We start from the raw sequence: 12,121 nt of genomic DNA, 5'->3' as shown, positions 1-12,121 counted from the left end.
GCAATAAACTGCATGAAAATTTCATTCAAATTAATGTTTACCGAATTTGCTGAACAAGTTTCCAGAAACGATTAAAATCCTTCGGAAATTTGGAAAGTTCAGCGCAAAAGTTCCATCGAGCGGTCACAGTGAATCATTTCTGCAGTCGTGACAAAATTTCCCCACGTACAATACAAACGACATACGCGCTCGTGCTATTAATTGTAATCATTACGAAAGTATGCGCGATTCGGCCGCGTGATTTATGGCAATTTATAATCCGATATCCCTTGTTCAAAGTTATCGTGGAATTCAATTTTTCCTGGACGCAATAAAATACAGCTTCATAACTCGCGCCGCCGAGCGAAAAATAGATTATCCGTATACACTCTGTAGCGATATACTGGAAAATTTAAAACACGGTCGTTGCGTAGTCAGTGAAAACATTGCCGGTGTAATTTTTATATAAAGCGATGCGTACTCACTCGAGCTGCAAGTGAAATGCTCGATAAATAGGTTTTTCATTATTTACATTAGTGGTGTGCGTGACAATTCGTTTTTAAGCGAAATTGAACATAATTGTTAACACGATCAATAATAGGAAGGTAATTTATCTTTCAAAATTCATCAACAATTTCTCTGCTTGCTGTCTTAGAAATAACTTGTCAGCTCATACGAAATAATAACAATAATAATAATAATAATTAGACATGTATTTGACTTTATTAGTAGCACATGCAAAAGAAAGTGCGACACGGGATAATACGTAACGTGAGATAAAAAGAAATGCCAAAGGATCGTCTTAGAAAGCTACTATAAAAAAGAAAGAAAAAATTCCATACGAAGAGAGGCGCAATTGAGGCGGTGTAAAAAAAGGGGGGGGGGAGGGGGGACGGCGTTTAAAGAGTTGGATCGTAAAAAAAATTCCTACTTGCCGTTTGAAATTTTACGATGCGCGCTTAGAAACCCCCCGCTGATTAACGCGGCGAAGGATCCAGTCACTAAAAAAGCCTGAAGGAGGCACGCGGCTCTGGATAAGGTGAAATAACGCTAACGATAAAGGTGGCTTTACGGCCATTGTAATTTTCGGTAGGTATAAAACAGACGGCAGAGACAACGGATGGAATAGCTGGCGTCTTTATTACGTTGCCGCGAATTCTAAGAGCCCACGGATGTGTTGCGCGCCATCCGGTCGGCCATAACACGGAAAGGTGCTCTCGGAATGGGGGAAATGGCGCGCGTCGCTCACGAGGGAAAATACGCCGATGTATTCGAAAGTCGTGAGTACGAAAGGCGTTCTACCTTCACGCGATAACGATAATCCGGGAATTTCTCTCACGAAATTCCGCCCCGGAACAGGGACACGAACACTGAATAAACAACGGTTCGACGTAACGCTGTTTCGATCCCTCGGCGCGTTTCTTTTTTCCGGTGAGAAAAGCGAGGATAGGTAGTGCATCCTAGACGATGAACGTTTTACAGAAAATTCTGTTCTCTCCCTCTCTCTCTCTCTCTCTTTCTGTTGTGAAAATAGCTTGGAGTATCAAACGGAGCTCACGAGAAAGTCGAGCATGGCTTCTCTCCTCGAAGAAACTTTTAGGCCTGCACACGTGATCTCACGCGCTTGATTTATGTGGTTTTCCAAAAAAAAAAGACAATTTCATGGTTGAGCTCACCTTTCTGAGATTATTCGAAACTTATTTACTGTATTTAGATCAGAGATTATCTTTTGATTTCCTGGCAATTTTTCGTGGAAGTTTGTTCAAGTATGATTTCATCCGGTAGAAACCCACGAATTGATGTCTACTTTTTTCATTCTGACTTAAAATTTGCAAATTTCAAAATTCTTGTTCCAGTTTTTTGCTTACTATTTCTTAAATAACACTTATATTTCTACTAATGATTCATTAAGTAATTAAGAAACTAAAGAAGAGTGTCAGAAAAGTCGAGCGCAAACGAGTTTAAAAGATTTATACTGTCGTTGGATAACTGCAAATAAAAGACATACGTTTTCAGAAAGAAAATGCTCATATCACTTTGTTGCTGCATCGTCTAATTCCACCTCTGAATTTCTTTGACATTGTTAAAGCAGAATGTCTTTTCACTTTTATGCCCCCTCCCCCTCACGAATTAAAACTAGTTGTTGAATTCTATTTTCAAATGATGAAATTAGTTCAATTCCGGTTGAAACAAATCCATCGAACGCGTCTCCAATTAATCGTTCGCGTCGCTCGACGAAATTTCACAATTTCGGGAAAGACTCGACAGAGAAGTTGGTTCATTTAATTACCACCGGCGACCATGGACTTTGCACGAGGGTCTTTTATACAAAAACGGTTTAACGGCAGCGAGAGTTTCCAGATGAAGTGTCAGTCAGTCGGGTTGGCGAATGTACATACACGTACACACGTGCTCGCGGACGAAAACACAGCGTCGTTGAAAGCCGATGAAGTCGCGAATACGATTAAAAAGTAATTGGATGCAATTCGATTTGCGTCTTCGAGCTTGGAGTTCGCTTAGGCGCGACATCGTGTTACAACATGGATGGTGCACGCGCGTGAATGCAAACACCTCGCTGATGTTTCCTCAGCGATAATTGGCACGCGAGCGCTTCAACTCTGTCGGATTTGCTCTGGAAATTTCTGTTTCCAACGGAGATTTGGGAGTAAATTGTCGTAAAAAAAAGAAGAAAGGAGGATTTCATTGAACACAGCAATGGACAAAATTATTTTAGAGAAAATCTGACCCGTGACCAATTTTATTTGTCGTCTCGTGCGTAAAATCGTCTCCGCAAACGCACGGAATGGATGACGCTCGTGTGAAATTTACGATGCTTTTCGAAGGTGAAACAAAGTCGAAAGATTCTTCGTTCGCGGTGAAGCAAAGCGTAATACATAATTTTCAAATGTAATCGTGAATGACACGGTATACGCTGTACGAATATTACGTTCGCGTTAGAGTAATGTCTTTTTTAAATATCACCTGTCCTTGTCGAAACAACGTACGATAATAAATTTCACCTTAACGCCGAAACACACCGTTTAAGGTACAATATGTAAATTAAACGTCAACGTCAATATTACACGTAAATACGCGATAGGTACATTAATTTACTTCCAATTTCACTCGATCCCATTTATTCTACCCTCGCGTTTCTTTGTTCGCCATTTTCACAGCTCGTTCGTAAGTTTCGTTACACGTTCCGTCTTTTGTTCAGCGTTTAAAAATTCGAGAGACTGTGTGTTTCAAGGGATTTCTGTTAGATAATAGCCAGTAATTCGTATATCTCCGTTAGAACGCCGTTAAAGCGTTTGACGAGTAGGCGTATCAGGGGGATAATTTACAGCCGGCATCAGTAGTTTTCAATGCGCGTGTCATCGCGAGCCACGCGGAATTGCAGTCGCACAATACAAATCGTATCGGTAGGCTGCATGTGTGCATTGGTGCACGGGACGATGCGCCGCAACATTATCGCGCCGGGTCTATTGTACACGGCATGCTCGTTTGCCAGCGTTATCCCAAAAACTACACCCCGTGCCGTGTTACGCGGGGAGAAACAACTCCTTGTTACGACGCGAAACGTGGTAATGCCACTTTTTGCGAGATTCTAATAGAAAGATCGTGTACCTACGAGCACACAGATCCGAAGGGATTGCACTGTTTGAACGCAAAAAGGGACTCACAATCATCGTGGCAAGAGTTAAGTGTTTGTTGGAGTGAAATTGTTGCAAGACTACTTGTCTCTATTTCTTCTCTTCGCAGTTCCATTAACACAGTTCGAGTTATAACACGATGTATTAGTGAATTAAATGAATTTCAATTGCGGGCCTCTGTTAATAGTGATGTGACAGAAAGAGAGAGTTTGTTTTTGACATTATTCCGTATGAGTATTAAAAAGTGACGAAAAAATCTTTCTGTCTAATATTCCATATTTTATGTTACTACGTTCAGCTTGATTGATATTTCCAGAACGAACGAAAATAAGAATTAGTTGAACAACCTCATCGATATCGAAGACACGATAAACTGACATGGATTAGAAAACATAATAAGGACTAAGAAAATGACATGATTGAAAAACATAATGAAGATCAATTAATCATTTCACTGAAGAAAGGCCCGGCTTTTGAAATTCTTCGACCGCGCGATTCACCTTCAAATAGATAGGACTTTGTAAATCTTATTCTCGATCGAAAGGCAAGACAAAGTTTGAACAAAACGTGGAACTAGAGAACAATGATACAGCAACAAAGCAGTATTCCTCGCCGATTTTCATAATCACGTCCCTTTGATTAATAAACCGTGAATTGCTTAAATCTTCATGTGCCAATGAACAGAAACGTGTATTATCGCAACAACACTCGCTGTGCATTCTCTCGGATAGAGTCTAGTCATTCAAGATAGTAGTAATGTTGGAAAATGGATGAAGCTGCGGTGACTCGACGCGATTAAGCGGAAACTATTGCTCAAATCACAGTGTTTGTCACTGAGTAAGAAGCAAAATATCTCGAACGCTCGTTCATACACTCGAACGTTCATTTCTTTCCATCCACGTTGCTTTATGTTTGATTATATTTGTCGGTCGATTTTGTTCACTCGTTTGTCTCGTTGTTAATTTCTATAATAATATACGTATACGTATACGGGTACAATTGTGGAAGTTCGATGCTTGTCATACTTTTACAGACATATTGCAAGTTTTGTGTAAAATTTTTTGAAATCACCATAATTTTATAGATATTATAGACAGACCTTGGAGAGAATATAGGAGTTATATTAGTTCACTTTAAATGAAAAAATATTCATCTTAAATGCGTAATTAGCCATCGAAGGTGATATAAAGTGTATCGAAATATATATAATCTATAAATGCATCAATGTCATTTATCTCTAAAACTTTACTCATATCTCATTATTTTCACAATATTTTCACTACGATGCATAAATTTTACAATACAATGTGTAGTACATCCACAACCAAGGCCTCTATGATCTTCAATTGCTTTCGCGGATCTTGAAGAAACTTGCAACTCAAAAGCATTCGTAAATTTCTCAAGTTTCTTTCTCTCAACGTGTAGTCGAGTTATCGATAATATCGCACGTGCACGAAGTGTTCAATGCGTTTGAACGTAGGATTATTCAAACTAGTCGCAAAGGGGATGTAGCACGCGTAAAGTGGGAGAGGTTGATCAAGAAATACAGTGTCGGTAAGTAAATAAAACGGATGATCCGACGCTGGTCCATAGAGCAGTGTACATACGCCGACGCTTTGCGTCGTGTGCGTGTGCAAATTCGTAGCAACGCTGGCCGGGATATTGCAAATTCGACGGTCATTAATTTGTTCGGTAGCTAGGTATCTGCGAAAACCTGTATTCGGTGGCCTGATGGATGCGCGCATCCAATGACATAATTGGTTCGCCTCGGTTAACTCGGATTATTTAGATGCGTTTTAATCAACGGCATTCGTTAAAAATCGTTGCGGCCGTTTCGGCGACCAATTACTAGCAATTGTCAAAGTATCATCACAGGCTAGCCTGTCGATGTGGATTCATTTGAAACATTCTAAGCGACCGAGCCGAACTGTTGAAAACATTTTTCGGATTCTTGTCTCGAATCCTTTGTTTCTTTGCGGCAATTCTGTAATGATACCAATTGCCATGGGGCAAGTTATAATTTTATTTGGTATTTAATATTTCAGTCAACAGGGAGATGTTACTAGTTTGGCAGAATTGTTTTATAAAGTACTCGAATCAGAAGAAAGTATCGAAAATGGGATTTGTTCCTAGTGTTCCTTTGTTCTAAATAGCAAAATTCAATTGAGAAATTCGCTGCAATTAGTCATCATAATGTCATAAATATGTATTTCAATTTTACGGTTATAAAATTCAAATTGGCAGAGACTGGCTGATGAAACTCGAAAAATTTCGAAATACAGAAGTCAAAGCAGTGTAAATTGATTAAGAGAGAATTAGTCGAATTCAAATATTCAATTCTACTTTATATTTTATATTTAAATTGCAAAATATTATTTAACATAATTGACGCGTATGTAACGTGAAGAATGTGAATAAAAATCATTCTGAGTGAATTGAGCAACTATATATCTGTTATAGTTGGCTGTCGCAACGATTTTACGAATTACACTAATCAAAATCAAACAGAACGTTTGTGAAAGTATGAACTAGTTTGTTACAGTTTCACAGTGCCAATGACATAGATTCTCAGGAATCTCACGTGTTCCGACAAATTCTCGATTTAGTGGAACGGTCGTATACGTTTCATACAATTCAAATCAAGCTCTCCCCAAAATCCGACAGGACTTTGGCATTTCATATATTTCGCTGGTAGCTACAACTGAAACATTTTCCTTGGGCGAGACTCCGCCGCGGCGTCGAGAGCTGAGTTGTAAATTACACATTCGAAACGTAGACGTATTCTACTATACACTAGGTACATTAACAGATTGCTACTTCGATGCAAAATAAATGCGCGAAATCTACAGAATAATTCAATCCTTTACTTTAAAATCTTTCAGTGATTAAACGATTTTTACTGCTAGAAAGTTCACAATAAATTGGCACGACATTGACAATTTCGTTGAATATTATAAATTCCCCATTTGAATGTGGATTTAATCCAATTTCGAAATTCATATTACCATTTTCAATACCTTTTTTTCTTTTTAATTAGATTGTTATTTGTAATTTTTGATATTGAAGTTACTTTATCAATTCCTGTAATTTTATATTCAAAATATATAAATTTGTATCATATAATAAATATAATTTTGTTACTTATATTTATAATGTTATTTACATTAATTATAGAATGAACAATAGGATATTTATATTAAAAATTTTAATTTGCAGAAAATATAAATTCTTAAAGTACAAAATTTTTCAATTTTTGGAACGCACCGCCTTTGTTTAATAATTTCCACTTTATGTACTAAGGTTTATAGGATCAATCGACACTTTTCAACCTACCAGAGGATAAAAATTTAATCTCGTCACAGAGTTTAGATAATTGTCGTAATTGATCAACGAAAGTCGATTTGACCGATTTTATGAAATCCTCTGTCGAGGTGCGGTACAAATGACCCTGGACAGACCATGAGAGACACTCGGATAGGAAATTCACCGAAGATATCTGTGACCTAGAAGTGTGCTATCAACCGAATGAAAATGGTTCTTCTGGTCGAGCAGCAAATCCTTGCCTCTCGCAGAGGCATTCCTTGATAGAATCGCGTGCCTTCGCGTTTAAGATCTCCACCCAGCGAAAAGGAAAACGTTTGACCTATGACTGGATCGATGCTCTTGAATTATCTTATGAATCGCTACGTCGAGTTCTGTCCTTATTGTCGAGTTTCATCGTACGTACACGGTGTTTTGGAAATCTTGGGAAAGAATATATAAAACATAGTAAGTGTCAAAAATTAAAGAGTTTAGAAGACAGAGTTTAGATGTTATTTGTATTCGCTGATTTACGAAGATATCCAGGTTTTCCAGAGGGATTTTGCCGGGCGCACAGTTAAATCTCAATTCGAATCATTGATTCACACGTAATCATATTACTTTGGATTATATTTGATTGGATTATACTATGGATCATATTTGAACTAGATTAATGAAAACAGATTAAACGCAGAATAATTAAACGTAGATTAAGCAGACATGAAATATAGGTTTCAAAATATATATATATACGATCGAACGCGGCCAGAGTTAAGTAACCAACTATTATCCAACAATGACAGCCGGGGATCAAGCCTCGTAAATTTGAATTCACTTACCGATTTCACCCGGATTCGATATTTTTCGGCTGCAGTCTATACTTCGAAAACGACGACAACCTCTTGCGAATGTACGCAGCAACGTGTCGAGCGTTTCATGAAGTCGAAGCGCAATTAACGAACTTGATGCCATTTGTTACTCTATCACGACTTCTCACGGCCGGTATCAATTTTCATTTTTAAGCGACACCGTAAATTTCGACCCCAACTCTCGCGGGAGTTTCTATCTGCGCAACTGATTTCAAAGTGCCTGCGCCGGAAATCCCGAGAGGATGACCGCAGTAAACATTCACCATCTCAGACACCGTCGTTTGATCTCGTGAATATCTCGCGATCCCTCGAATAAACGGATTTATACGTTAACACGATTTAAGATCCAAAATGACCAGACGAAGTTTCTGTCCAATATTCCGGGGGATGTCGTGACATAAGTTTTGATAGAAAAGGAATCAGATTGGAAGGAATTAAAATTAACACTAAAAATACCAAAGTGGTCAAAATGACTCATTCATAATTTTTTTAGATATATTTTTTTTTAAACATTATATATACATTACAGATGCAAAATAGTGTATTTTTAGAGGTTTAAATGATTTTTTGTAAAATACATGAATAAAAGTTTGTGTATTCTATTGTATTTCTATTTTTTTTTTTTTTTTCACTTTGATAACTCTGATGAAAATTCTACGCTTTAGTCCTTGGTAGTTTTAGTGTTGAAAACGAAGAAAGTTAGAGTTTTAGAGGAATTTGAAGAGAAACACTTTTGCCGAAATAGAAAAGATGGAACACAACGCGAATTATTCTGTTTTAAAGTATTAAAATTTCAATATAATTCAACAGTCTAGGTGAATCGTGTGAACCATTTATCGCGAAAGTGTTATCTAAGTCACTGTGCCTTTATAATTTTAACGTTATTCACCTAAACTCCTATCGACAAAATATCAGTGGTTTTTAACCATATTTAAATTACTTTAAAACTAAAAGATCACATAGAATTGTAATTAATCCAATTAGTAACTTGATTTTGTTTTTTTCTTTTTTAAGAAAGAAAGTTGTGCCACTTTCAAAATCAACGGCTCACGTGTCGGGCCATTAACCTTTTGGCACGCCTTTTGGCGCTCACTTCACATCGCTCGAATCAAACTAAAGGCACTTACGTGCATATTTAATGAAAGAAATTTTACGAAAATACAGCTCAAGTAAAACATATCGTATGTAAATCGAAAGATAAAAATATTGATAGCCTTATGTGACGCAAAGGCATTTTCAGTCCGTATACGTAAACGATACAACAATTCGGAAAAAATGCAAGGCGCAGATGTATAGCGTTTATAGAAAACGTAACATAATGAGAGACGCATTACGAATGGATGAAATATGATGTAGGATCATGTATCGACCCATATACCACACTTTACTTAAATTATTATATATACTATATGAAATAAAGCTTAAAGTTGATAAATAAATAAATGACATTGGTTCAATGTAACGCAAGTCAGTGTTTCGATCGTTTCGATGCACTTTCTGAGAAATGCACGTTGACGAAAATTTTCGTCGTTCTCGGTGTAGGTCAGTTCGGATTGAACTTCTACGTGTTACGTATGGATCAAAGTCTGCCGTAGCGAAAGGGTCAACAAGGCTTTGTTAATTGATCATTTTTAGCTTCTCCCTCAGCCTCATTCTCTCTTCGATCTCGCGCAAAACGAGGAGTCCCCGCCTCCATCATCTTCGTGCCTCCGCCGGAAGCCGGCTGTTTTTCATTTTTCCTCGCTGTTGTTTCGACGCTCGTGTCTTCTGTTAATTTCGTGCAACTGTAACGGGACGGCACGTGCTATTTATCAAACGGGTCTTCCCCCCGTCTCCTCTGAAATTTGAAATTTCCGCGTTCTGGGCGCGATTTATCAAGCGACGAGTTATCCTGCCGAGGGTTGCAAACAAGGCGAGGCTGCTCGCTCGTTCGGACACTGGCTGAGTTATAGCTTCCTGGTCGGGAGGGGATGAAGAAACGAGCGACGACTCTGGGGAACGGTCGACGCGTGAGGGCTTCTTTACGGACGACGTCGGCCACGGATCTGATATAAGAACGCGCCTGATTCCCACGCGGGGCGTTTACCTACGTTACATGTGTACGTGTACAACTTGTCTAGCATCGACTCCCGAGGGAACGGACCGAGAGCCACGTCCCCGGCTATCTTCACTTTGTTCGGCGAGACTAATTTTTCAATATCCCAACGAAGCTTTCTCAACTTGTACGAATGTTGTTCTAACAACTTTTAGACCAATTTGTCTGGAAAATATTGGTACGAATACTTTAATAAGAGCACTCGTTAATGTCTTTGTTTGGTTATTTTTTTAGACAAATTCGTCTGGTTCTCTATTTTGTCTGACGAGACGAACATTTCAGTATTCAACGAAGCTCTCTGAAGTTGTCAAAAAAGATACGAGTTCTGAATTTTGGATGGGTATAGATTCTCTTGACTTTCCTGTTCTAATTCTCCGTTTTGTCTGACGAAATGAATAATTTGGTATTTAACGGAGCTCTGTCAAATTGTCAAAAAAGATACGAGTTCTGAATTTTGGATGGGTATAGATTCTCTTGACTTTCCTGTTCTAATTCTCCGTTTTGTCTCGACGAAATGAATAATTTGGTCGAAATGAATAATTTAAAGAAGCTCTCTCAAATTGTCCAAAAAGATACGAGTTCTAAATTTTGGATGGGTATTGATTTCCCAGTCATTTTGGATCTGTTTGTAATTTTCTCTGTTGTCATTAATATTTATTAATTCTCTGTATTGACCAAGTAACACGTTTCTGTAATTAAGAAATCTCTTTAATTTTCGAGCAGATCGTATTTTCCTACTGTTAGAACGTTCAGGTTCTTTAAGCATTCAAAATCTCGTTCTAAATCTCTTCCTAGCTAAAATAAAAGCGAGAATCGACTACAAAATGAAATCGAAGATCGGGACAGAATTAAATTTCTGTGTTCTACGTCCTATGTTGAAAATTTCGCTTGTTAAAAATCTCACAAAAATTAGCACAGTCGTTTCTAGGTGGTTTGAACAACGTTCCTCGTAGGCGCAACTCGTCGCAGCTTTAATAAAAACGCGGATGAAATCCGTTTTATAAGAAATTCCATTTAGCCGTGGTATCGATTGTGGAATTGTGTGAAATGAAAACTTTGCGAGAGCAAAGCTACCTCCAGCGGTAATACAGTTTCAGTTTCTTGTAACTTTTCTCGACCGTTTGTCTGGGCAAAACCACGCCCATTCATGGAAGAAAGATTCGGTACAACGCAGCGGAGAGAGGAAAAATATGATCAGACCCAATCTAACTCCTTTACTCGATTAAACAGATAAATCGTTCTGCTGCAGAATCTCGTCGGCTATCTCGATTCTTTCTCTCTCTCTTTCTGTGTACACGATTATACGCGTTTGCAACATACTCGCGAAATCTAACGTAAATAGGTATCTGAGGTATTTCGAATTACACACAGCGAAACGAAGTTTCATCCGATTAAATCTTATTCATGACACGGCGAAGTTTATCTGATTAAATCTTGTTAATTTTATCCGTGACAGAGAATACTTCCCCGTAATTGCAATTTCAGACAAATTAGCATCGGAGCCTGCGCTTTACGATTCATTACATTTAATTAATTCTCTCGTTACATCGGAATTAATATCCTGACCATTTTATTACATATTTACTAACTATCGATTATTAGTGCATTAACAAGCGATTACCATGGCAAATACAATTTTGCACATAATGAGATTTTAGAGAACACATAAAGTAACAGATGAATCTCTTTACAGAATTTTACTTTTTGATTTTACTACTGTACTCATCGATATTACACAAAACTTTATTATCAACTTCCAAATAGCACAACTAATTTGTACTAATCGTGCTGGAAAATTCGATAAAAGGGGATGGCAAATGTACCCGTGGACTAGAAAACATCAACAAGCCAGATTTCAATGGTTTATGACGTACGACTCGCTTATGAATCTGTCTATCCTCCCTCCCTCTTTTTTCAAATATTCGATCGGACGGGTGCTACATATGCATGAATATAACGGTAACGAATACCATTGCAGAATTGGATGAGATATATGTATCCACCGTCATACATATGTAATGCGTCGGATCGTGCAGGACATGCGAACGATCCTGGCGCGTTTATCCTTAGCATTCGCTAGCCAGCAGATCGTTACGTCTGTCCTCGGGTTCTCGTGCCTGGCGCCGTACCGACCTGCTTAGCTCTGTGCTTTTCGAGAATCGATCCGAACTTCGGTTACTTTCGTCGCAGTGGAAGTCCATCGACAAAGGATGCCTCTCTCCACA

The sequence above is a fragment of the Frieseomelitta varia genome, unplaced genomic scaffold, assembly GCF_011392965.1.
Source record: "Frieseomelitta varia isolate USP_RPSP 00005682 unplaced genomic scaffold, Fvar_1.2 scaffold_956, whole genome shotgun sequence".
Taxonomy (NCBI): domain Eukaryota; kingdom Metazoa; phylum Arthropoda; class Insecta; order Hymenoptera; family Apidae; genus Frieseomelitta; species Frieseomelitta varia.
The sequence above is the reverse complement of the archived record's forward strand: the minus strand, read 5'-3'. Positions refer to the sequence as shown.